The 23,295-nt window shown below is 40.6% G+C and overlaps 1 long non-coding RNA gene across 1 annotated transcript; it reads right to left on the bottom strand.

The window, feature by feature from the left end:
• Positions 1-13,161: 13,161 nt before the first annotated feature.
• Positions 13,162-13,476, bottom strand: LOC114472616 (uncharacterized). Its single transcript, XR_003675155.1, has 3 exons — positions 13,408-13,476; positions 13,282-13,345; positions 13,162-13,207 (listed from the first exon to the last, which is right to left on the bottom strand). It is a non-coding gene; the product is annotated as an uncharacterized LOC114472616 (long non-coding RNA).
• Positions 13,477-23,295: the final 9,819 nt, after the last annotated feature.

Genomic DNA, 23,295 nt, shown 5'->3' with positions numbered 1-23,295 from the left:
ACCTCAGGGTTTAGTTCTGTATTATAATTTTTTTTTTTTTTAGAAAAGTGTAATTTATTAATCAGTCTATGAACACCATGTAAAATAACATCATGCTGGGGCTTAATACATTTCATTTATTTTAAAAGCAGAAGTGACACAAGTTTATAGCTTGTGATGTTCCTACTTTAAACAACCTAAACAAGCTAACCTTCTTTTTCAAGCTGTTTGCAACACGCCATTAACCAAGAAACAAACAACAACTTTCCTAAATCATCTTTGAAATGCATTAAAATAAGATACATTTTCAAACAATCAAAATATGTTAACTAATTAAAGCATTATGTGTGCATGACATTATAATGTACGTTTTCAGAATATGAACGATCACATGGTTAACTGTGCTTTATTTCTTCCCTACATTTCTTTTGATCACATGGTTGTGTTTATGCATATTCAGAACCACTTGGACAGCATGCAGGTATTTAAAACATTGCTTTTATTTGTGTAATTTTTCAATAATTTATCAAGCATTGTCAGTGCGATGTAGTGTACAACAAAATGTTCCTTGTCCCAAAGTGTTAAAATGTAGTATTAGATTAGATTGGTTTATTTGAAAGGGGACAGTGCAATTTCTTATAACACATGAACAACCATGGTTAAAAAAAGCCAGAATTAGCCAGAAGGCTATTTTTCATCTGTAGTCCCCCTAGTAATAAGACATCTATTTTCAAATCAATGTCAAGGAAGTTTTGAATGTTAAAGAGTTAATACACCTTTAGCTACACTATAATAAAAACTTATACATATACTAACTGTATATCACATCATCACATACACGGAAGGATGGAAGTAAACGGCATAGATTTCTGGTGGTTGGGATATAATTAGCAGCAAGTGAACTGTTTAATCATAATAGATGTGTTAAGTAGCCAATGGCCATAAATTACCTACTCCCTTTTGCCCACAGCGATCAATAATTCACCGCAATCTAATAGCAAATAGTGCCAATATCAAACCTAAACCATTCATACAGTTTTGGTAGTTGAAAATGTATCTTATTTTAATGCATTTCAAAGATGATTTAGGAAAGTTGTTGTTTGTTTCTTGGTTAATGGCGTGTTGCAAACAGCTTGAAAAAGAAGGTTAGCTTGTTTAGGTTGTTTAAAGTAGGAACATCACAAGCTATAAACTTGTGTCACTTCTGCTTTTAAAATAAATGAAATGTATTAAGCCCCAGCATGATGTTATTTTACATGGTGTTCATAGACTGATTAATAAATTACACTTTTCTGAAAAAAAAAAAAATTATAATACAGAACTAAACCCTGAGGTTTTGGCTGACGTGCATCGAGGTTAGAATTAAAAACTCAATACTCACTATACCTCTCTATTTTTAATCTTCTCAATCTAACCTACTTGCCACAGCTTGCAGTTTTTATAAGAGGGTGGGGCTAACAGTAGTTGTTTGCGACAGAAGAAGAAGCCACTAGTATGTCACAAACCACCTTTCTCAGCCAATAGCAAACTTCAGTTGTAATAGGCAGGTTTCAACCTATAGAGGGCTAATACTGTTACATTTTTACAACAAAATATGTCAGGAAATGGACTAGGATCAATCAACAACACTACTTCCCACCCAAGGGGTCACTGGTTTGAATCTCACCTGGTCCATCACAACAAATAAAGTTTCTAAAATAAATAAATAAATAAATATTTTTCGATTTCAACAAAAAAAAAAGTGGGTTTAGTTGCTATTTTAGAATAACATGGTGAAGTGACGCACAGGGGAAAAAAAATTGTGTGTGGTGTTTTTAGTCTCCAGACACTGTCTTTTAAAAGCTGAGCTGGTGACAGGATCATGAGAGGCCACAGATAACTGATAGACATGGGGAGCAAAATCCTAACATTTGTTGATGCCAAATCTTAATGTGTCAGAAGTCCAAAATTTATCAGATTGTTGCATCTAGAGTGTCATAGCTGCAGTATAGTACGAATAACCGTCGTGACTTTTGATAAGAACATGATAATTGGGATTGGACAATGATGCAGTGGAAGAAGAAGGTCTGGTCTTGGTTCAATTAATGACAGAATAATAATGCTTTGACGGCTCCCATGGCAACATGGTTTATCATGATCCATTAACTCTGGTTTCCAGGTTGACTCGTATCCAGTTCAAATGCTGTGTCTCAGACCATGTACAACTTGTAGTAAAATGCTATGACCTGATGATAAAGGCCAAGGCAAGCATGCTTAAAGGAGTATCTAAAGAACAGCACAAATTTAATGTATTTGTGTTCTCTACAAATTTTCTGCACCTTAAGCATCCGTGGCATGAGATGGACAAAAAAAAATTAAATCCATGCAGGCCCAATACCTAAAGCATGGAAAGGGTCTGCTGAACCGGCCTCACCAACGTCGGTGTCTCTGCCTCATGGTGTTGAGCGGTTTCAGCTTCAAAAACTCTCAGTGTATACTGTATTTGTGTATTTGAGTAGTGCCCTTCTATTTTACGATATATAGTTTTAGATGTTTTAATATCAATTATATCTATAGTACAATAATAGATTCGGGTGTAGATAAAAGTAGTTCTGAAACCATCACCAGTATGACAACTTTGTAATACTGGTAAAACTGCTACCCTAATAAAAGAGTATCTTTAACTTCCAAATCATTTATGTAAAAAGTTGACATATTTTTCAGGGTGATAAATTTACACATGAAAAAATCACTTTAAAGATTTAGCAATGGTGTAAACTGGTGGTTTTTCCATTAATATATGAGGAACTGATTGGCAACTAGTATTAGGGGTTGTGAACATACCTCACTCAACTGCATGGAAGTCAGAAATCACTTGTATGTATTTTTAAAGAAAACTTAATTTGGGTGTATTACAATAGCAAGAAAATAAAAAACACAGTAACACAATTCACAAAGCCCTTAGTCATAACAGCACACTGCTTTCCCTTGAACTGACAATGTTCCTTTACAGCACCAAAGTCTAAGGTTTAAATCAGCAAACCAACAAGAATTGTTTTGTTAAGCAACACCAATAGCAGTTTATTCCTTGTACAGCTTTTCAACAGACAGGCCTGTCAGACTAATTTGCGACTCCTATGTTTTCAAAGGTGTGTATGTTTGTGTGCCAGTGATTAACTAGAGAAACCTTGACTTTTGCCCAAAGTCTGCAAGGAAAAGTTCCAGCTTGGACAAACTGACAGGAGAACGGATGGATGACCAGAAGGATGGACAGACAGTTGGACAGATGAAGGGATGGATGGTACGAATCCCAATCAATAAATAGAATTAGCAGCCATCTAGATGCACTGGAGTCCCATTCCTCTAATCCTGATGTATCATCCTCATAGGCCAGGCTTTGTGAAGCATGAATGCTGATTCATGGGGATCTCAGATCATGCCTACTTTTTGACTGTAAACATCTCTCATCAACACACATTATGTCTGACATAAACCGGTTGCTTAACGTTACTATTTCTCGTGTTTGCTGCTGGTTTTTCATGGAAACATTGAAAATGAATAATTAAAACCTTGAACCTTAATTGGATTTCAAAACTTCCTTGACAGTCCATGGTAGCCATTGACCTGTACACTACCTGATAATGAATATTCAAACAATATGTGGACATTACATTTCAAATTTAACTTAGAATCCTGATATCCTCATATATGAGGATAGCTCTAATCCTCTCATTAGCCCAGAACCTTGAGTTAGTCCAAAATCTAATAGTCTAAAATCAATCTTTAATCCCTAATGCCATTAGTATAAACTCAAACAAATGAAAAGCCTTAAACAAAAAAGGTTTACTTGTTTGCATGCAGTTTGGCTCCACTTCTGTGTTTTATGCTGTTCAGTTGTTGATTTTTCACTGAAAATGTTATTGATTTAATGTGCTTAGATACTTAATCCCTGTGTTTTTGTGTGTATTTGTTTTTATTCATTGGCTTTTCCCCCACATCTCATTAAAGGATGATAAACGACAATTGGTCAGCTGGGAAGTGTTGCTAAAGATAGAACTATGTACATTTGCACCCTTTCATCATTTGAACATCAGTCTCATCTCATTGGCTCAGGTTTTATTTCTGATACAGTAAAATGTATATTTTTAAAGAGCTGAAATTTAGACCATAGAATAAATCACAAATATTTTGCTTATACCTTTAAAATATAAGATATCACTGTTGAGAAAAAAAAAGTATCTTGTGGATGATGTTTAGGGTTTGTAAAAGCTCATCAACCATATTTAAATGCAGGGGTGGGATCAATGTTGCCTGACTTAGTGCAATATGTGCTTATATTTAGGGGAAAAGAGGGGTCCCAATCGTGTCTGATTTAACTCTAACTTAAATGTAGATCAAATGCAATTATTGTGCATCATCTGGCTGAAATATTTATAATTTCACTAAACCATGATTTGTTTTTATCTAAGCGAGTTTTTACCAGAACAAGTGGATGTGTGCCGCTATTTCTGTTCAGGCAGTGTTGCGGGCGGCTAAAGGGTCTTGACGTTGGAGCAAAAGGGTAACGGAACATTTCGGTACACCCTGTAGTGTTTGGTGACTGATGTAAAGTTTAATAGGTAACGCGTTGATGAAGAAGAAGTGAGTTTGTCTCAATGTGAACGTGTTTAACTAATTGTTTGTCTGTAATAAACATCACGCTAGAGCATCATTCATCTGTTTAATAGATGTTGCGCGATTTGCCGGCTACGTCACACAGGTCCTGGTTTAGTAGCAGAATGATTTATTGAATAAATGGACGGAAATCTAAACACACGGACCTCTGCGCGGACACACGGCAATTATAAACAGAACAGACTTAACCGAAAGGCCATCATCAAACGGAGTAAATGTGTCCATACTGTTTGTGTAGAGTTTAATATCACCAAGTTTACCAAAGAGCAACTATTTATTCCTAGTTATTGTTTCTAGAGTTTTATTGCCTTTATTTGCCGGTTATTAGTTCCTATCTCCTCAACGCTCCACTAATCAGACAGAAACAGAATAATTCAAACAACCCGTCGTTATAAAAATACAATCCAGTGCTCCATCATTTCAGAAACTATTTCTATTCAAACGGAGCAAAACTCTTGAACCAAAAAAAAAATCATGCAACCACACACACACACACACACACACGCACTGCCCCCTCCCTTTGGAACCACGGCTGCTGCAGAGGATCCAAGGGGGAAAAAAACAGCGGCTGCAGCGCGGTAAAACTGTGGTCGGCGGTGCAAAACCGGGTCCGTCTTAAAAACATTGTTATTCGTGAATAAATCATGATATTATAATCAAAACATATTTATCATCATATTAGGTACGTATTCTGCGTAAAAGTATATTCTAAAAAGCTCACACAACCCTTGAATTTTGCTTTATTTGTATGAGGGTTTTGGAGATATCTTTATTTACTTTTTCAACTCCGTCAAAGTCCCATAGAGACTCATTTTCTTTATATCAGTAACCAGCAAATGCTCAGCGTCAATCACCCTTAAAGAGACAAACGTTGTCTCTCTCTCATTCAACTGTTTAAACAAATTAAAAACAAATTAAACAAAGTTACGTTGCCTTCAAGGCAATAAAAATGATGAATATAAGAAATAATATTATAGTAATTTTTTGTATTATGAATATATTAAAGAAAAATAATAAAGTTGAAATAAGAATAAATACAAATAACTAGTAATATAAGTACAAAACAAATAATTAACCCGCCGGTGTTATAAGTTTTATGACATTTACCTTCTTTGAATATGTCCCATTCAAAACAGATAATTAAACTTTAAAAACAAGTCATAGCTGGCGCACCAAGACTGCTTTTTTTTTTTTTTGTTTTTTTTTTTTTGGTGGGATGGTTGAAATTGTGTGTGTGTGTGTGTGTGTGTGTGTGTGTGTGTGTGTGTGTGTGTGTGTGTGTGTGTGTGTGTGTGTGTGGGTGTGGGTGTGGGTGGGTGTGGGTGTGTGTGAAAAGTTCAGAGGTAAGTCTGATGTTCAAAGCATTCTTATGCATAGTGATGGTCAGACATGGTCATATTGCTGCTATGAATGGTAAGATTTGGAAAGCTTTTTGTAAGATATGCTTCAGCTTGTGCAGTCACTTGTTTTAACTGTCACGTTATTATCTGATACACACTTGTTTTAACTAACTGTCACGTTATTATCTGTTAGATGCACACTAGAAGAATGTGTGTTTGCAAAACATGTTTGTTTCACCCCACCCAGGGTGCGGCTCAGTTTCTGCCCTGACTCTTATCTCTTCAGAGCTTACAAACTTTCTTCGGTCATTGTGAACATCTAAGGTCATTCAAAAGATCACACACATTACACGCCAGGAAAAAGAAAGAAAGAAAAAAAAATATGTATACATTAAGAATGTCAACCTCTAAATGATGCCTGACCGAAAGGGGTTTAAGCTGAAGTCTAGACTTATTTTGCCTTTTACAACTGAAACACTACTGTCTGTCCAAAGATGACACAATTTCTCTCATTCCAACGATGTAAGCACAAAACTTAAACAATCAAAATTATATTAAGCATCCTCGATCAACTTCTTTTCTAATGTTTCATTCAAGTGTTCTATAATATTTAACTTGTACATTTTCTTAAATGCATGAATAGTTTTGGAGCAGAAAGGTGATTGAAACCCTCTCTCTCTGTGTGCGTGTGTTTAAAGTTCAGAGGTAAGTCTGATGTGGAAAGCTTTTTTTTTTTTTTGCATCTTCTTTTCAAAGCAAAACACTTTTATTTTATGCCGTCTGAACTCAGGGGTTGTGTTGGATTGTTAATTAGTTTATTTCTTCGGTCATTGTGAACATCTAAGGTCATTCAAAAGATCACACACATTACACGACAGGAAAAAGAAAGAAAGAAAAAAAAATATGTATACATTAAGAATGTCAACCTCTAAATGATGCCTGACCGAAAGGGGTTTAAGCTGAAGTCTAGACTTATTTTGCCTTTTACAACTGAAACACTACTGTCTGTCCAAAGATGACACAATTTCTCTCATACCAACGATGTAAGCACAAAACTTAAACAATCAAAATTATATTAAGCATCCTCGATCAACTTCTTTTCTAATGTTTCATTCAAGTGTTCTATAATATTTAACTTGTACATTTTCTTAAATGCATGAATAGTTTTGGAGCAGAAAGGTGATTGAAACCCTCTCTCTCTGTGTGCGTGCGTGTGTGTGTGTGTGTGTGTGCGTGTGGTTTTCTTTTATTTGGTGAGAAACATTGTGCATTTATACCTTTCTTTTTCTTTAAAACAGTTCAGTGAGGGGCTGGTGAATTATGTGTGTGTGTGTGTGTGCGTGCGTGTGCGTGCGTGTGCAAGATTTTTTTTTTTTTTTTGACTCTAAGGCGGGACTTCCGGTTTGGGAAGGCGGGACTTCCGGTTGGGGGCGGGACAAAGGTCGTGACGTCACACCTGTCAAAAGTTTGAGTGATTGTAGGTACTATCTCTCTCTTTTACCCTCTTCTTCCTTACTCGCATTCATTTTTTACATTCAATTTTGTGTGTACAATGACGTTTTCAGTGATTTCAACTCAATAAAAGACGCAGCTGTCTGAATATAATACTTCACAATGTAATCAAAAAACCTAAAAGCAAATGAGGTGCTGGAAAAAAAAAACTAAAAAAATGAGGTGTTGAATCCATTCCAAAAAGTGCCGTTCAAAATCTAGGAGGTGCCAGATCTTGCCCCCAAATTAGGCTCTGAGGAAAACTTCATTTCAAGATACAATACTAGAAAAACACTGAAAAGAATGAGTATAACAATAGCAGAGATTAAATTATGGAACTGCCCAAGGGATGAAATAAAACAAAGCACCAACATAAACCAGTTTAAAAAGCTTTCTAAGACATATATCATTAGCATCATTAGTAAGTATAAGAAAGAAGAGCAAATTTTCCTAGGACAGCAATAATATATAATAAGTATATACAGTAATTATATAAATATATTAATATATTAATATTTAATAAACATAATACAATGTTTTTATTCATTTGTATATTGCTACGTTAAATTTAATTGATGACATTTGTGTCGTAGATATTATGTATGTCATGTGCATTCATGTATATGTATGCATGTGTTTATGTGTGTACGCATGTATAGATGTTTAATGTGCATGTATAAACTGCATATTGTAAAAATAGTAATATAAGTTTAAAAAAAAATGTGTTTTGTTTTGTAGTCCTGTCGAAAAAAATTCAAATTCAAAGTCATCACAAAATTATATTAATAAACTGAAACACATTAGCAACAACAGCAACAATATAACTTTCTGAATAAATACTTCACACAGCTTATTTTAATCAGCTGTTTCATTGTTTGTCCTTCCCATGAGCCACTAATACACAATCAATCATCATCTTTAGTGTGTGTGTGTGCGTGTGTTTGTGTGTGTGTGTGTGTGTGTGTGTGTGTGTGTGTGTGTGTGTGTGTGTGTGTGTGTGTGTGTGTGTGTGTAAGGTAAGACGAGAATAATGAATGGTTGCATTAACTATTCACTGTACGCTGACCACTACTGTGTAAATATTTAACCACGCTTGCTGCTCTTTGAAGTCCTGCCTATCCCAAAGCTTATTTTTTAAAAAACTATATCATAACAATGTCAAGGTCCAGAAAGTCACAGTGCTAACAACAATGTGCTGATTGAATGATGACGTGTAAAGTCTATTGGGGGGAAACATTTTTCAACTTGTAATAAACTTGTAAAATTGCCTTGACAAAAACAAACTGTTGGCTGCAATAAGTTGTTACACTGCACTGGTTCTGTTTCAAGCATGACAGACTCATTTCTTTCTTGTTACTCAAGAGGATTTAAACAGCAATAAAATGCCAGTCAATATTTTATATTCCAGTGTTTTGTTTATTCAACCAATCGAACAAATATTAACTAGCTGTTAATGGTAAAAAAAAGAAATAAGTATATTCCCTCCATCCATCCTTTTTTTTGACCCGCCTGCTCCTTTTCAGGGTCTTCTTAACACCTGGTTTCATGCTATGTTGCTCCCAAACTGACTTTAACATCAGGAAATAAAATCAGAATGGTTTAAATGTACAAAAAGAAGGTCAGGTCATAGAAGGTTTGCAGTTGTAGAAGCAAGTACAGGAAGTCAGCAAGATCGAATGGTATATTTTACTGACAGCTAGATAAGTATACAGTAACAGTCTGATAACTTAGTGGCCAATAATGGCCAGTTATTCCGTGTTTTTCTATTGGCACACGGACATGATTTCAATAAATAAATCACCCAGATAACATTTTGACCCTGCTCAACCTCACCAGGTGCTAGTTATTCAGAACACGTTAGACTTGTGGGTTCTACTATCTGTTAGAAAGAGTTACAGGCTTCATTTAGTTTGATCACCAACACTACATACATTTTTCATGCAATTTTTAGGCTATATTAACCTGCAACAATGCTCTGTAACTACTGGTGCTTTTAATCTGTACGTCTAGTTTACACCAGAGTAACTTGCACCCAAGCTTAACTTAACATTCCACTAATTTCACAGCACCCTCGTTTAATCAGCTCTGGTGTAATTTTATTTTAAAGCTGCAGGAGATGAAAATGTTTCATTGGTTATATCCATAGTTTAAGCCTGATAGATCAATAGATTTAAAGTTTAAAATTTCCACCACAAACAATGACATTTTTGGTATTAGTATATTTACTTCATTCTTACTATGATTTCTTCAAAAACTCTGCCAAAGCAGCTTCCCAACAAATTTCTGGAGTTTTCACAAACTGAAAGTTGAGGCTAAAGTGGTTTACGTAGAGATCCGTATCCATCCAAAATATAAATGTTGTCATGTTTGTATTCAAGACATACAGTAATCTTACCTGTTTAGCTCTGTAATTCAGAGTTTTTAAGCTAATCTAAGCCATCAGTCACATACTAAATATCATATCCTAAATCATCCCATAGACTTTTAAAGGGATCCTCAGTATCCCATAACGTGAATTCTAGAACCAATCCATTTTTGTGTTTGCACAATAGATAAGGGAAAAAGAAAACTGTGGCATTGTGCTTTAATGAGCCTATCCATCAGCGCAGCAACCCCAGCAGAGGCCAAACAAAAACCCTCTATGCCAGGCTCTAAAAACCACAAAACCCTCAGTTGCTGCTGTGAAAAGATCACCATCTGCAAGAAAAGATCATGCTTGAATCACATGAACTGCAGTAATGGATCTTACTTAGTTAATCAAGTAAATAAGCACTTTTAATGTTTTACTATAATTACAAATAATGTGTTACTTGTGCCAATAACATATTTAGAGGCTTTGGATAAATATCTAAATGTGTATACATCTCTTTTTTGTTGTTTTTTTTAATGGAGTGGTGATTGTAAAGTCACGCATGCTAAAATAAACAGCAACTTTTCTCAATTTGCGCCTCAGATGACAGAGCGCTTATACCAAACTATCAAATACCAGACTACAGCCATACCTGCTGCGGTTAAAATTAACATTAAACCACTTCCATCATGCAATTACTTCAATAACTTAGGACGCACAATTTCAGATAATGCTAGAATAGACCAAGAGATAGTATTCCGAATGGGACGAGCAATCGCTGCATTTGGAAAACTTTGGGATAGATTGTGAAAAAACTGTTACCATCCAGGCAAAGTGCTGTCTGCACTGCTCAGAAACCTGGACTATATTTAGGACACATTTCTTCAAACTTCACAGGTACATGATGCTACACCACTGAACTATCATGATGATCTCATGGCGTGATAACAAAAAAAACCATGAGAGAGCAAGCCTTCCATCTATGGTAGATATATTAACACAAAGGAACCTAAGATGGTTTGAGCCGTGTTAAAAGGAATCTGAAATGGAAAGAGTATGTGGCTGACAGACAGAAATGAAGGAATATGATAAGACATATAAAAGTCCAGCGTGGTGTGCATTATGCAGTTCAGTCCAGCTGGAGGACAGCGCGCCATGAGCTGTTTGCAATCTGCACCTGACCCTGCCTGAGATGTAAGACACAATACTAGTGTTTACCTGCATTAACAGGTTCATGTCGAGTCAGAAAGATGCATGCAGCAGCATGTACAGAGAACACATTATTACCCACAGAGTGTCCCCAACCTTGGCGCACAGTGCACACAGCTGATGTACAATGTGCCACTGCCTTTGTCCTCTTTGTGAGATGCTGAATGAGCTTCTTCTCACCTCTTTCGTCTTCCAGGTGTTTTATGGCAGTGGCTTTCCGTACGGTTGCCATATCAATATACCGACATTCTATCCGTACGCAGCGCCCCTATTTAGCCAGTTTAGGTCACATGATAGGTCAGTCGTTGGCCAGTTTAGGTTGCGTCACTAAGATTAAACCTTACCCTAACCCTAAAAAATTTAGCGATATTGGGTCATAACCTAAACCTAAGAGGCTACGTACTTGTACTTCGGTAACCGTACCAGTAGCACCGAGGGTTGTCCGTACGGCAACCGTAAAAATGGACACTTTCTTGTTTTATTTAGTCAATCATTTAACAGTTAAGGCACTGCTTTCCAACTGAAATGCTTGGGAGACTACTGCACTGACCTCGTTATTTGATGTACTCAGATTCCGAGACAAGCCCCAAAACAGTTATGGTGGGTTTTTTGTTTTTTTTTATAAAAGGAGATTAAGCCAATAATGAGGAGGTGCTGGCCAGATGCAAACTGTTATATTGTCCAAGTTACAGATGCAGGGACAGATAAACAGGCCTGGAGGTCCGTAGCTTCAACAGCTGCGTGGTCTCATCTTTAGACGTCTAAAGCTGCTGACAACAATTACCAAAATAAGTCACTACATGCAAAGACATTGAATAGGTTTTTCTGGAATTAATATTTACTTCAGGTTTGCATCTCAATTCATTTGATCTAGAACTTCTTCATGCAAGCATCTCTTAACTTTTCCTGTGAGTTCAAGTCTGTCCCCTTGTTTACTCACTGCCATCCATCAATTAAATCACGACATTGATAAGGAAATGTGCTTCTCTTCATCTGTTTGTCTGCCTGAGTCCTTCATTTATTTCAATCTGCTTGGCTTGTGTCGTGACATGTATTGACAAATCCAATTTGGGCAGAACACTGGCAGATTGAGTGTGAGGGTCATCAGTCACGGAAAGTTCTTCTCTAAAACCCAAAGCTAATGACTTAAATGAAACACCTTAACAAACACTCGGTTGGTCTCACTGCCAATAGGTTATAACGTCTTAACCTGAGTGGTTGTGCTTGCTGGGAGACTCTTTTGAGTATTCATCCATTCATTTTCTGACTCGCTTGCTCCTTTTTCCAGGGTCGCAGGACCTTGGAGTATTGTAATGTTATGTAGCAATGCTGGAGGACAATGCCACCTGGGGGCCTGCACCCCCGGGATATAACCCTTGACAAAATAGGCACAAGGTTCAGAATAAAACCCACAGGCAGAGAACGTGGTTCCACTCAATTAAAACTACTTTATTAACAATAATGAATAAAAACAAACTAAACACAGGAAACCAGATGGTACGAGGACCTGCAAAGAAAAAGAAAGAGGCAGGGCTGGGGCTTACCACGACAGCGGTAACAAAAGGGGAGGATCCAAACTCAACAACACCCGTGAGACAGCAACCAGACAAAGTGAAACACACGGAACCACCACCACGGAACCGCTGTCGCCTACAGGCTCCCAGCACCTGGCAAACAAGAAGAAAACACCATCAAAAATACAGAAATGGCAGCCCTCATACCATCAAAAAAAACACAAATGAGCACAATCCAAAATAAACCATAAAACAGCACAAATGGAAAATACAAATAAACAAATATGTCAAAAACTCAACACATTGGGTTATGAAAACACAAATTATAATGAAAGTAAATAATAAAACGTTGAATCTGCGGCTTTAAGCAGCGGAGGCCAGCTACTGTCCCAGGCACAGAAGGACAGAGTCACAGCAGCCACAGACACCAATTGGAGAATGCCACAGTGATGTGAATGGGATAACGAGGAGAACCAAAACAGCAGCGTGGACTCAGAAACCGACAGCTGATGACCACATACTGTAAAATAAACATATCAATAAATCAAGAACTAATCTTAAAAGAACAAATACAAGTTTGGGCTGAAATTGAACTTACAACCCGGCTGTCAGGTTGAGTAATCACGCTGCAGGAGGAGATAAACATACGGCTCAGACTCCACAAAGGAGGGCTGAAAAAGAGTTTTAAATTAACTTCTCCAGACCATCCTCCGTTCCCCATAAGGCAGACAATCCAGCGCCCTACCTGCAGGATTAGCACTGCGCACACACACGAGATCCGGGAAGCAGCTCCGCTCCCAGCCACACCACTACAACGGAGGAAAACCCGGGTAAACACAGCGCCCCAAGGATCAAAACAGTTCATGCATACCTTGCTATGCACGCAGCTCCGCACCGGCACAGCGTCAGATTCCCCGCACACACACACACGTCAACTCCGTGAAGGAGGAAGAGGGAGACAGAAGAAGAGGCCAGCTGGGTGCGTTTATATGCAGTGCACTAATTACTGAATGGCCGCACTGCCCCCCTGTGGTAGGGAGAGTAACTCCCTCTTGCCACACCTACCCCCACGTTTTGCATCGTCGTCCCGACGATGATCTGCAGGTTAGACACTAGCACCAGGGTCGAAAAACGGCTATTTGAGAATTAAACACAGGCTGCGTTGGCCTACTATCCGCGCCCACGGCTGAGGGGAGATGGTACACATTAGAATGGTGTCCAGCTGTGGAGCGAGCAGTCCGCCGTAAGCCCTGCTGGCTCGGGCCGGGTTGCTCTGATGGAGGCAACGTGTTGCTCCTTGATACAGGAGGTGCTTCTGAGTTGTCCGGGAACTCCCGCTGAGCTACAGCATAGGAAGTTTCCTGACCTCTACAACTAGGTACTTTAGCTGGTGGCGCAGATGTGTCGGGAATCAAAAGCCACAGATCTCCATCACCGAGGGAGTCCCTCTCCACCTGTCCCAGGCCACATGGTGCGGGACTCTTCGGGGGAACAGGAAGAGACTCCGGTCTGAGGACAGGTTTTAGCATGTCCCGATGTACTGTTCGTGCCTTCTGCAGGTCATTCTCTGGAGCAACTGTATATACAGCCCCGTTATTTTCTGGAGCTTTTAACACCTGATGGACTACTGTGCTCCAGATATCCTGGATTTTGTGACGACCGCGAGCACTATGATCTCTTAAGTACACCAACTGGCCTGTCTGGAACGGTGCGTCACGAACCCGCTGGTCATGAAAACCCTTCCGCCGGCTAGCCGCGGCCAACAAATGTTCCCGAGCATCCTTAAAAGCCACCTGAAGCCTGCCTTGATGCTCAACAACCCAATCCTTTACCTCTCCACGCACAGGATCTTGAACTCGCCCTAAAAGGAAGTCAATAGGAAGACGGGGCTCTCTACCAAACATTAGGTAGAACGGTGACTCTCCTGTCCCTTGATGTGACGTAGTATTATATGAAAATAATAGTTGAGGCAAACAGGAGGCCCAATCCCATTTCCTAGAGACTGGAACAGTGCGCAGGAGGTTATGAAGCGTTCTGTTGAACCGTTCGCACTGCCCATTACCGGCAGGATGGTATGGGGTTGTGCGAGACTGGTACAAACAGCAGCGCTGGTGGAGTAAAGCACTTTCAAAGCTCCTACCCTGGTCTGAATGGAGCCGGGTCAGGACACCGAACTTATAAAACCACTCTGTCAGCAGCACCTGGGCCACTGTAGAGGCCCGTTGGTCTCGGGTAGGGACAGCGACAGTGTATTTGCTAAAAACATCAGTCATTATAAGTACATTTTCAATACCACTACTGGAAGGCTCCAGCAGAGTGAAATCAATGGCCAATATCTCATTGGGCTCTGAAGCAAGCAGATGGCCCATGAAGCTGTGAGGCACTGAATCAGAGTCTTTAGCGACTTGGCACCGCTCGCATTCCTGGACCCACCTTTTGATGTCTGCTGACATCCCTGGCCAGTAACAGCGTTGTCTTATCAAGCCAGCTGTTCGGTCAATGCCTTGATGGCCATGGTTTTGATGCAAAGCACTCAAAGTCTCTTGTCTAAGGGCTGCAGGCAAGACTAGCTGGAGGGATTCATGTCCGCCGTCAGGTTGGAAGACACGCCGGTAAAGAACACCTTCCTGTTCAACCAAGCGGTCCCACTGGCGCAACATTGCTATTGCTAGCTTAGAAACCTGACGTCTCTCTTCCTGCGTTGGCCGAGCCTGCCTTCTCCAAAATACCAGAACCTCTTTTAACAGAGGATCAGCCTCCTGCAGAGCACACATGTCAGTAGGAGTAAAAGATGGGAAAACAGACATTGTCTCCTGGGTGGCCACCGTCTTAGGGTCTGGACATGCTACATGCTGGAGGGCCTTGGGGACCAAGGTACCTGGAACAATAGCCTCCTCCCGACTAGTGGCAGACAGATATTGCCGGGAGAGTGCATCGGCATTTCTGTTACTGCGACCTGACCGATACTTTATATCAAAGTCAAATGCAGCCAGCTGAGCAGCCCAACAATGCTCTGTGGCGCCGAGCTTGGCAGACTGCAAATAGCTCAGTGGGTTGTTGTCTGTAAACACTACACACTTTTGCCCAAGCAGGTATTCACGGAATTTCTCCGTCATGGCCCACTTGAGTGCCAGAAACTCCAGCTTCATAGAGCTGTACTTGTCCATGTTACGCTCGGTTGGTCGTAGACCACGGCTGGCATAAGCTACGGGTTTAAGTCCTTTGTCCGTCTCCTGCGAGAGCACTGCCCCAAGGCCACTAAGGCTAGCATCTACTTCCAACACAAAAGGACGAGAAAAGTTGGCGTACGCAAGCACCGGGGCCGAGACCAATTTTGCTTTCAAGGCCTCAAAGCTGGACTCGCACTGTGGTGTCCAAGCTGAACCCAGGTCCAGCCGAGCACTTTTCCTAGACCTTTTACCTGTAACTTCAACCACTAACTGGTGCAACGGACTGGCCAGTTGGGCAAAGCCCTCAATGAAACGCCGATAATAGCTGGCAAACCCCAAAAAGGAGCGCAGCTCGGAAACATGGCAGGGACGCCGCCAGTTAGACACAGCCTCAATCTTTTCCGGGTCTGTAGACACTCCCTTACTTGAAATAACATGGCCCAGATACCTAACCTCTTCCTGGAAGAAGGTGCATTTCTCCAGTTTGGCCTTTAGACCTTGGTTTTGGAGGCGTCCCAGTACTACCTCCAGCCGCTGTAGATGCTGGGACACAGAGGAGGAGAAGATGACAATATCATCAAGGTACAGGAGAAGGGACTGACCTTGCTGATCTCCGAACATCCTCTGCATAAGCCGCTGGAAAGTACTGGGGGCGTTGCATAGCGCAAAAGGCATCCTGTTAAACTCAAAGAGTCCAAAAGGGGTACAAAAAGCTGTTTTAGGCCTGTCTGATTCTGACACTGGCACCTGGTTGTACCCACTAGCAAGATCAATGGTTGAGAACCAGCGGGCACCACAGAGTGCATCCAAACTCTCCTCAATGCGAGGTAGTGGAAAAGCGTCCTTTCTTGTCTTACTATTCAAAAGACGGTAGTCAACGCACAAGCGTAGACTCCCATCTTTCTTTCGGACCAAGACAATGGGCGAAGCATAGGGGCTGCTACTCTCTTTAATCACCTGTGATTCCAGAAGCTGATTGATATGAGCTTTAACAGCTTCATACTCCGAAGGTGGAATACGACGATACCTCTGGCGAACAGGGACGTCGTCAAGAAGGGGAATGTCATGTGCAATAAGATTTGTACAGCCCAGGTCTCCCTCATGGGTTGCAAAGACTGAACTGTATTTTTGCAACACAGACCTCGCCTCCCCCTGCTCTTCTTCAGTCAACATCGACAGATCAACAGGTGGGGCCACTTCCAAGGTGGAACTAGTTGCTGACTGTGCAGCAACTGTAGCCATAGTAGGCCTCACTTCAGTTACCCCTCTGGGTAAGCTAATAACCTGTGCTCCAACAAGTGCACCTAGCCAGGTCCGTGGGTACAAGAGAAGGTTAGTACTACCTACATTAACCACAGGAATATAAGCCATTCCCTGCACAACTTGGACCAAACAAGGAGACACCAACAATCCCGCTGGCAGTCCAGAGTCCCGGGGCTCGAACAGCACCGGTAGATCAGTTAAGTGTGAGGAGCATGTGCTGGGGACAAACTGCATCACTCCACCCGGGACTCGAAGTGCCCGTTTACCATGCACTTTAACTATATTGGTGGGGTCTCTCTGTACTTGGGCTGCGGCCTGGTGGCACTTTTGAAGGGCCTCCACGACTGGGGAAGGAGCCTGCTACACAGGGGATGAATCAAACAAAGAGAGGCCGTATGCCCCAAAAAGATCACGATAGCAACGTCGAATTACATTCATCCCCAAAACTCCAGGGACCGACGCCACCGTTCCAAGGTGGTCTTTAACAACCAAAATTCCATATCTTGGCATTGTTTTGTCACAAAGGGACACATCCAGCTCCAGATAACCCACATATGGAATGGCTAGGCCATTAGCCGCCTGTAGTCGTAGCCAATGACAAGACTGGAGGCGGTCCTGGCCCCATGTACCGAAATGCTTCAGGAAAAAGCTTTCCGTTATGGTGGACACCATTGAGCCAGTATCCACCAAGCATGACACAGACACATCACCCATGAAAACCTCAACAGTTGGACAAGATGACATGAGACCAACCAGATTACCTTCTACAGAGCCCGAAAATTTCCCTACTGAGCTGTGGCTCCTAAACTCAGCGGGATTCAGTTTTCCGCCCCCTGAGTGGCGAAAGGTGGCCTGGGAAGGCTAGGGGATAAATCGGTGGCAGAGTGAGCACGAGACCGAAAAGGCATGCGCTCCCCATCACAATCACGGGCAAAATGTCCAGGTTGCTGACATCTACGACAAATCACCGTATTGTTGCGTGACATCCGCTCTTGGGGACGGGGAGCCTGCAAGGAAGCTACTGTACGGGTGAGATCATTAAGCTGTTCTTGTTGACGTCTCAAGAGGTCCATCAGTTCAGTCAAATCCGGCCCCTGAGAAGCAACCATAGGAGCTGGACGGGGGTTGCCCCGAACACTAAACTGATGACCATGAGCGGAAGGAAGAGAATAGCTTCTCTCACGAGAACCGCCGGGAAGACCCTCCCTCTCCCATCTTATAGCCTCGCTACGCACATCAAGCAACGAAGCTGTAGGCTGCCGTCGAACCATTTGCTTTAGTTCACGGCGCAGAGAGCTGTCGAGAACATGCTCCACAAACTGATCGCGTAGCAGCGCTGCGGCATTGGGTATCCCATCAGGGGCACACTGCTGGATGTCCTGCATTAAAGCCAGCAAGGCTAAGGAGAACTCCTGCAGTGTCTCGCCCTCCTGCTGTTGTCTGGCAAAGAAAGCCTGCTGTAGAGTGACATAGGAGTGCATATGGCCGTAAAGCTCTCGTAAGATGGAGAAAATGCGAGTAGGGTCATCCCTATCTACACCCGGCCGAAACCTGATCTCCTCCCGTGCCTCTCCCTCCAAATGATCTATGATAAAGAGGACTTGATCTGAAGCCGTGAGGTGGCGGGCCCATATGCATGCCTGTATCTCCTCAAGCCATTCGGCTACCGCAATGCCTGTTTTACCATTAAACATGGGACATCTGCGTTCTCTAGGAATAACCACCAGCCGCTCCGTTACAGCAGCTGGGGCAGGGGAGCCTGAAGCCACCCCACCGGCGCCCACCTGCGACACAGCCCGCTCCCGATTCAGGCGCTCATTGTCTGCCGTCAGGCGCAGCACATGCTCCTTGAGACGATGTAATTCCTCCTCCATACTGAAAACAATCACTCTACAGCACTAGTAAAAAAAATTATTTTCAGACAAAAAAATAGGTTAACTAGTGTAAGTTCTGAGGCAATACTGCTGTCTTGGCTCTCGAGTAACTAGTCAATAAACAACCTAAAAACATAAGAAATAATTAAATTAAATAAATCACATCTCTGCCATTTAATTGTGGGTCCTGTCGACAAACGCCAGATTGTAGCAATGCTGGAGGACAACGCCACCTGGGGGCCTGCACCCCCGGGATATAACCCTTGACAAAATAGGCACAAGGTTCAGAATAAAACCCACAGGCAGAGAACGTGGTTGCACTCAATTAAAACTACTTTATTAACAATAATGAATAAAAACAAACTAAACACAGGAAACCAGATGGTACGAGGACCTGCAAAGAAAAAGAAAGATGCAGGGCTGGGGCTTACCACGACAGCGGTAACAAAAGGGGAGGATCCAAACTCAACAACACCCGTGAGACAGCAACCAGACAAAGTGAAACACACGGAACCACCACCACGGAACCGCTGTCGCCTACAGGCTCCCAGCACCTGGCAAACAAGAAGAAAACACCATCAAAAATACAGAAATGGCAGCCCTCATACCATCAAAAAAAACACAAATGAGCACAATCCAAAATAAACCATAAAACAGCACAAATGGAAAATACAAATAAACAAATATGTCAAAAACTCAACACATTGGGTTATAAAAACACAAATTATAATGAAAGTAAATAATAAAACGTTGAATCTGCGGCTTTAAGCAGCGGAGGCCAGCTACTGTCCCAGGCACAGAAGGACAGAGTCATAGCAGCCACAGACACCAATTGGAGAATGCCACAGTGATGTGAATGGGATAACGAGGAGAACCAAAACAGCAGCGTGGACTCAGAAACCGACAGCTGATGACCACATACTGTAAAATAAACATATCAATAAATCAAGAACTAATCTTAAAAGAACAAATACAAGTTTGGGCTGAAATTGAACTTACAACCCGGCTGTCAGGTTGAGTAATCGCGCTGCAGGAGGAGGTAAACATACGGCTCAGACTCCACAAAGGAGGGCTGAAAAAGAGTTTTAAATTAACTTCTCCAGACCATCCTCCGTTCCCCATAAGGCAGACAATTCAGCGCCCTACCTGCAGGATTAGCACTGCGCACACACACAAGATCCGGGAAGCAGCTCCGCTCCCAGCCACACCACTACAACGGAGGAAAACCCGGGTAAACACAGCGCCCCAAGGATCAAAACAGTTCATGCATACCTTGCTATGCACGCAGCTCCGCACCGGCACAACGTCAGATTCCCCGCACACACACACGTCAACTCCGTGAAGGAGGAAGAGGGAGACAGAAGAAGAGGCCAGCTGGGTGCGTTTATATGCAGTGCACTAATTACTGAATGGCCGCACTGCCCCCCTGTGGTAGGGAGAGTAACTCCCTCTTGCCACAGTTATTTTAATAGTTACAGAACAGCCATACGGGTAACTTGTTCTGTCATGAGTCTCGCCCTTAAAGTGTTACTCTGCCGCCACATCACTCATACAATAACAGTGTATGTGTGTAGCGCTATATACTACAGTTAGGCAGTGAGATTTATTTTAAAGGGGGGACCAAAAAAAGCATGCATTACCTACATCAGTGGTTCTCAAACATTTTTGGCTCAAGAACTCCTTTCTCTTGATTTTGAATCCAAGTATCCTTTTACAACCGACTTCTTTGTTTTGTTTTTGTTATTGAGCAAAAATGCAGAATATATACAACAAGGCACTTGACTGTCATATGCAATGATCAAAATAACAACAGTTAGAATAGAATATTAAGTATTTTCTCTCTTAGTGTGTGTGTTTTTGGTGTCATTTTGTGTATTTCTTTGTTTGTCTGTTCTTTTTATTATTCTGTATATTTTTCTCTAATTTTGTTGGTTTTTGTTGTCATTTTGTAAGTTGCTGGAAATATTTAGTATTATTATAATTTTCAACTAAAAATAAACATTATAAAAGTACATATTTTTAATGCTGTCCTTTCTTTTCTTTTTTGCTGTCATTTCTTGGTTTCCCCATCTCTGTCTCTCTCAAGTACCCCCTGTAGTGCTATTGCATACTCCTATGGATAAACGTACCTCCATTTGAGAAACACTGATCTACAGTACATCAATTAATTTGTCTTCAGTGCATCTGAACATTGTAAGAATCCAGATTAAACCCAGGTAGACCCTTGAAGTCCAAAAATAACTCACTAAAAAAAAAAAATAAAAAAAAAAAACTATAGCCTTTACTGTGAAGCCTGGCTGTTTTAACCCGACACCCTTGGTGCTCTGTTTCAAAAATTCCACCCAAGGTTTGGCAAACATTGAAACCCGTTCCCTCACGCCAAATCACACAAACAGTTTGCTTCACACAAAGTTCTTAATTGTGTAAATTAGCCTAAAATGAACCAAATGAGAATTGACATCAAACCACAACTCGGCAACATGTTTAGAGAGAGATGAACAAATGAGAAAAAAGGGAAGATGTTGGTAGCTAAAATATTTATTACTTTCATACACTCCAGTGCCTGAGAGCTTTAGAGGATCAATGTTATATAGCATAAATGGCATTTGGGTATTTTCACTGTGAGGAGGATAATACGAATGGTGGCCGATACATGAAAGAGAGTGTAGTACGAGCAAGAAAAATAATGTAAGAGGATTTATGAGTGTGCAGGTGATGAATAATTTATATCTCGTGTGTGTGATAAACATGAATACAGTCAAGTATATACAAAGGCTGTATTTTTGTTGTGCTCTCATGTGGGATTTCTACATATCTGATGAGATTCTGCAAGATGAGCCTAATATAAATATTTAAAAAATCTATAAAAAAAAGAGTTTTAATCATTAGTCATGGACTTAAGTTATTAGTCCAAACTGTGTTGTGCTTGTGGTCCAAACATGAAAGAATCACTACGTTATTTTGTATCTTTGCCCTATTATTTAAGACCAAAAACACAACTATACACTAAATAATGTTGGAAACCTTTACAAGGGCAACTTGTTTGGGGGGTTTTCTTGGTGACTTTTCACCTCTCACCCAAGCACTGTCTAATGACCTTGATTGATCATGATGATTTACTTTGTGTTGGGCTAATGAGCTGAAACCGGTGCATGATAATATCCAGGAAGTGCAACACAGGAGGTAAATGTGAGAAAAGAAGAGATGTGCAGTGATTTCTTAGTTATTTAAAACTAGTACAGTGCCCGTCGGAAGTATGTATTCATGTGGGAACATAAGGGGTATATTTGCGGGTGCAGTTTTCCTGGTTTAATTCTATGGGACATGTGCATGACTTCATCACTTTTATAGTTTTTTTGTATGGTGTATTTTTCTGTAACGTATGTTTTTTGGAGTCATGTGTATTTGTGTATCTTTCTGTTGTCTTTTTGTGCATAAATGTTTGCTGTTTTTTATTTAATTTTTTTTGTAATGTATGTTTTTTTGGAGTCGTGTATTTTTGTATAATTATTGTTTTTGTTGCTATTGTAGTGTGATTCAGGAGTAATTGTGTGTATTTTTTGTATAAATATTTGGTTTTGTGTATTTTGAGCCATATTCATATTTTTGTTGTATTTTTCTGTAATATATGTTTTTTTAAGTCATCATTATGTGTATTTTTTTATCTTTCTGTTGTCTTTTTGGGAATTGTTTTTATAATTATTGTTTTTTGTTCCCATTTTAGTGTGATTCTGGAGTAATTTTGTGTATTTTAGTTTTTCTTTTGGTGTAGTTTTGTGCATTTCTGTTGTCATTTTAGTGTATTTTTTGTATAAGTATTTAGTTTAGTGTATTTTGAGTCATTTTCATATTTTTGTTGTCGTTTGCTGTATTTTTCTGTAATACAAGTTTTTTCTCTCTCACACACGCTGCAGAGAAATTTGTAGCTTTCAACACAGCAGCCATTGCGTCAATCACTTCCAGGTGAGGTCCGTCCGGTCTAAATAGCGTACGGTCAAACTAACGTTTTGAAACAACATCATCGCCAAATAAGGAACAGTAAAAAAATATTTTTGCTCAAAAGAGAAGTCCACAGGAGCGAGATCAGGGCCAAACTCAGCTGGCACACACCGGAAGAGAGCTGCGCAGTGAAATAGATACAGTGCCCGTCGGAAGTATGTATTCATGTGGGAGCTTAAGTAGAGTTAATTATGGCCAAATGAGTATGTGTTTGAAGGTTGGATGTACAAGAGGTGTACTCTGTGCTCTGTAGTGTTATAAAGGGGTTTGTTTGCGGGTGCAAAATAAAACAGCTTGTGCAATTTCCCCAGTTTAATTCTATGGGACATGAACATGATAAATGTGTTTGTTGTTGTTTTTTGTTTTTTTTACTTGCTTTAATATTTTTTTGTTTGGTGTATTTTTCCGTAATGTATGTTTTTTTGGAGTCAATATGTGTATTTGTGTATCTTT

Source organism: Gouania willdenowi, chromosome 11 (genome assembly GCF_900634775.1).
Source record: "Gouania willdenowi chromosome 11, fGouWil2.1, whole genome shotgun sequence".
Taxonomy (NCBI): domain Eukaryota; kingdom Metazoa; phylum Chordata; class Actinopteri; order Blenniiformes; family Gobiesocidae; genus Gouania; species Gouania willdenowi.
This window is presented reverse-complemented; position numbering and strand designations above follow the sequence as displayed.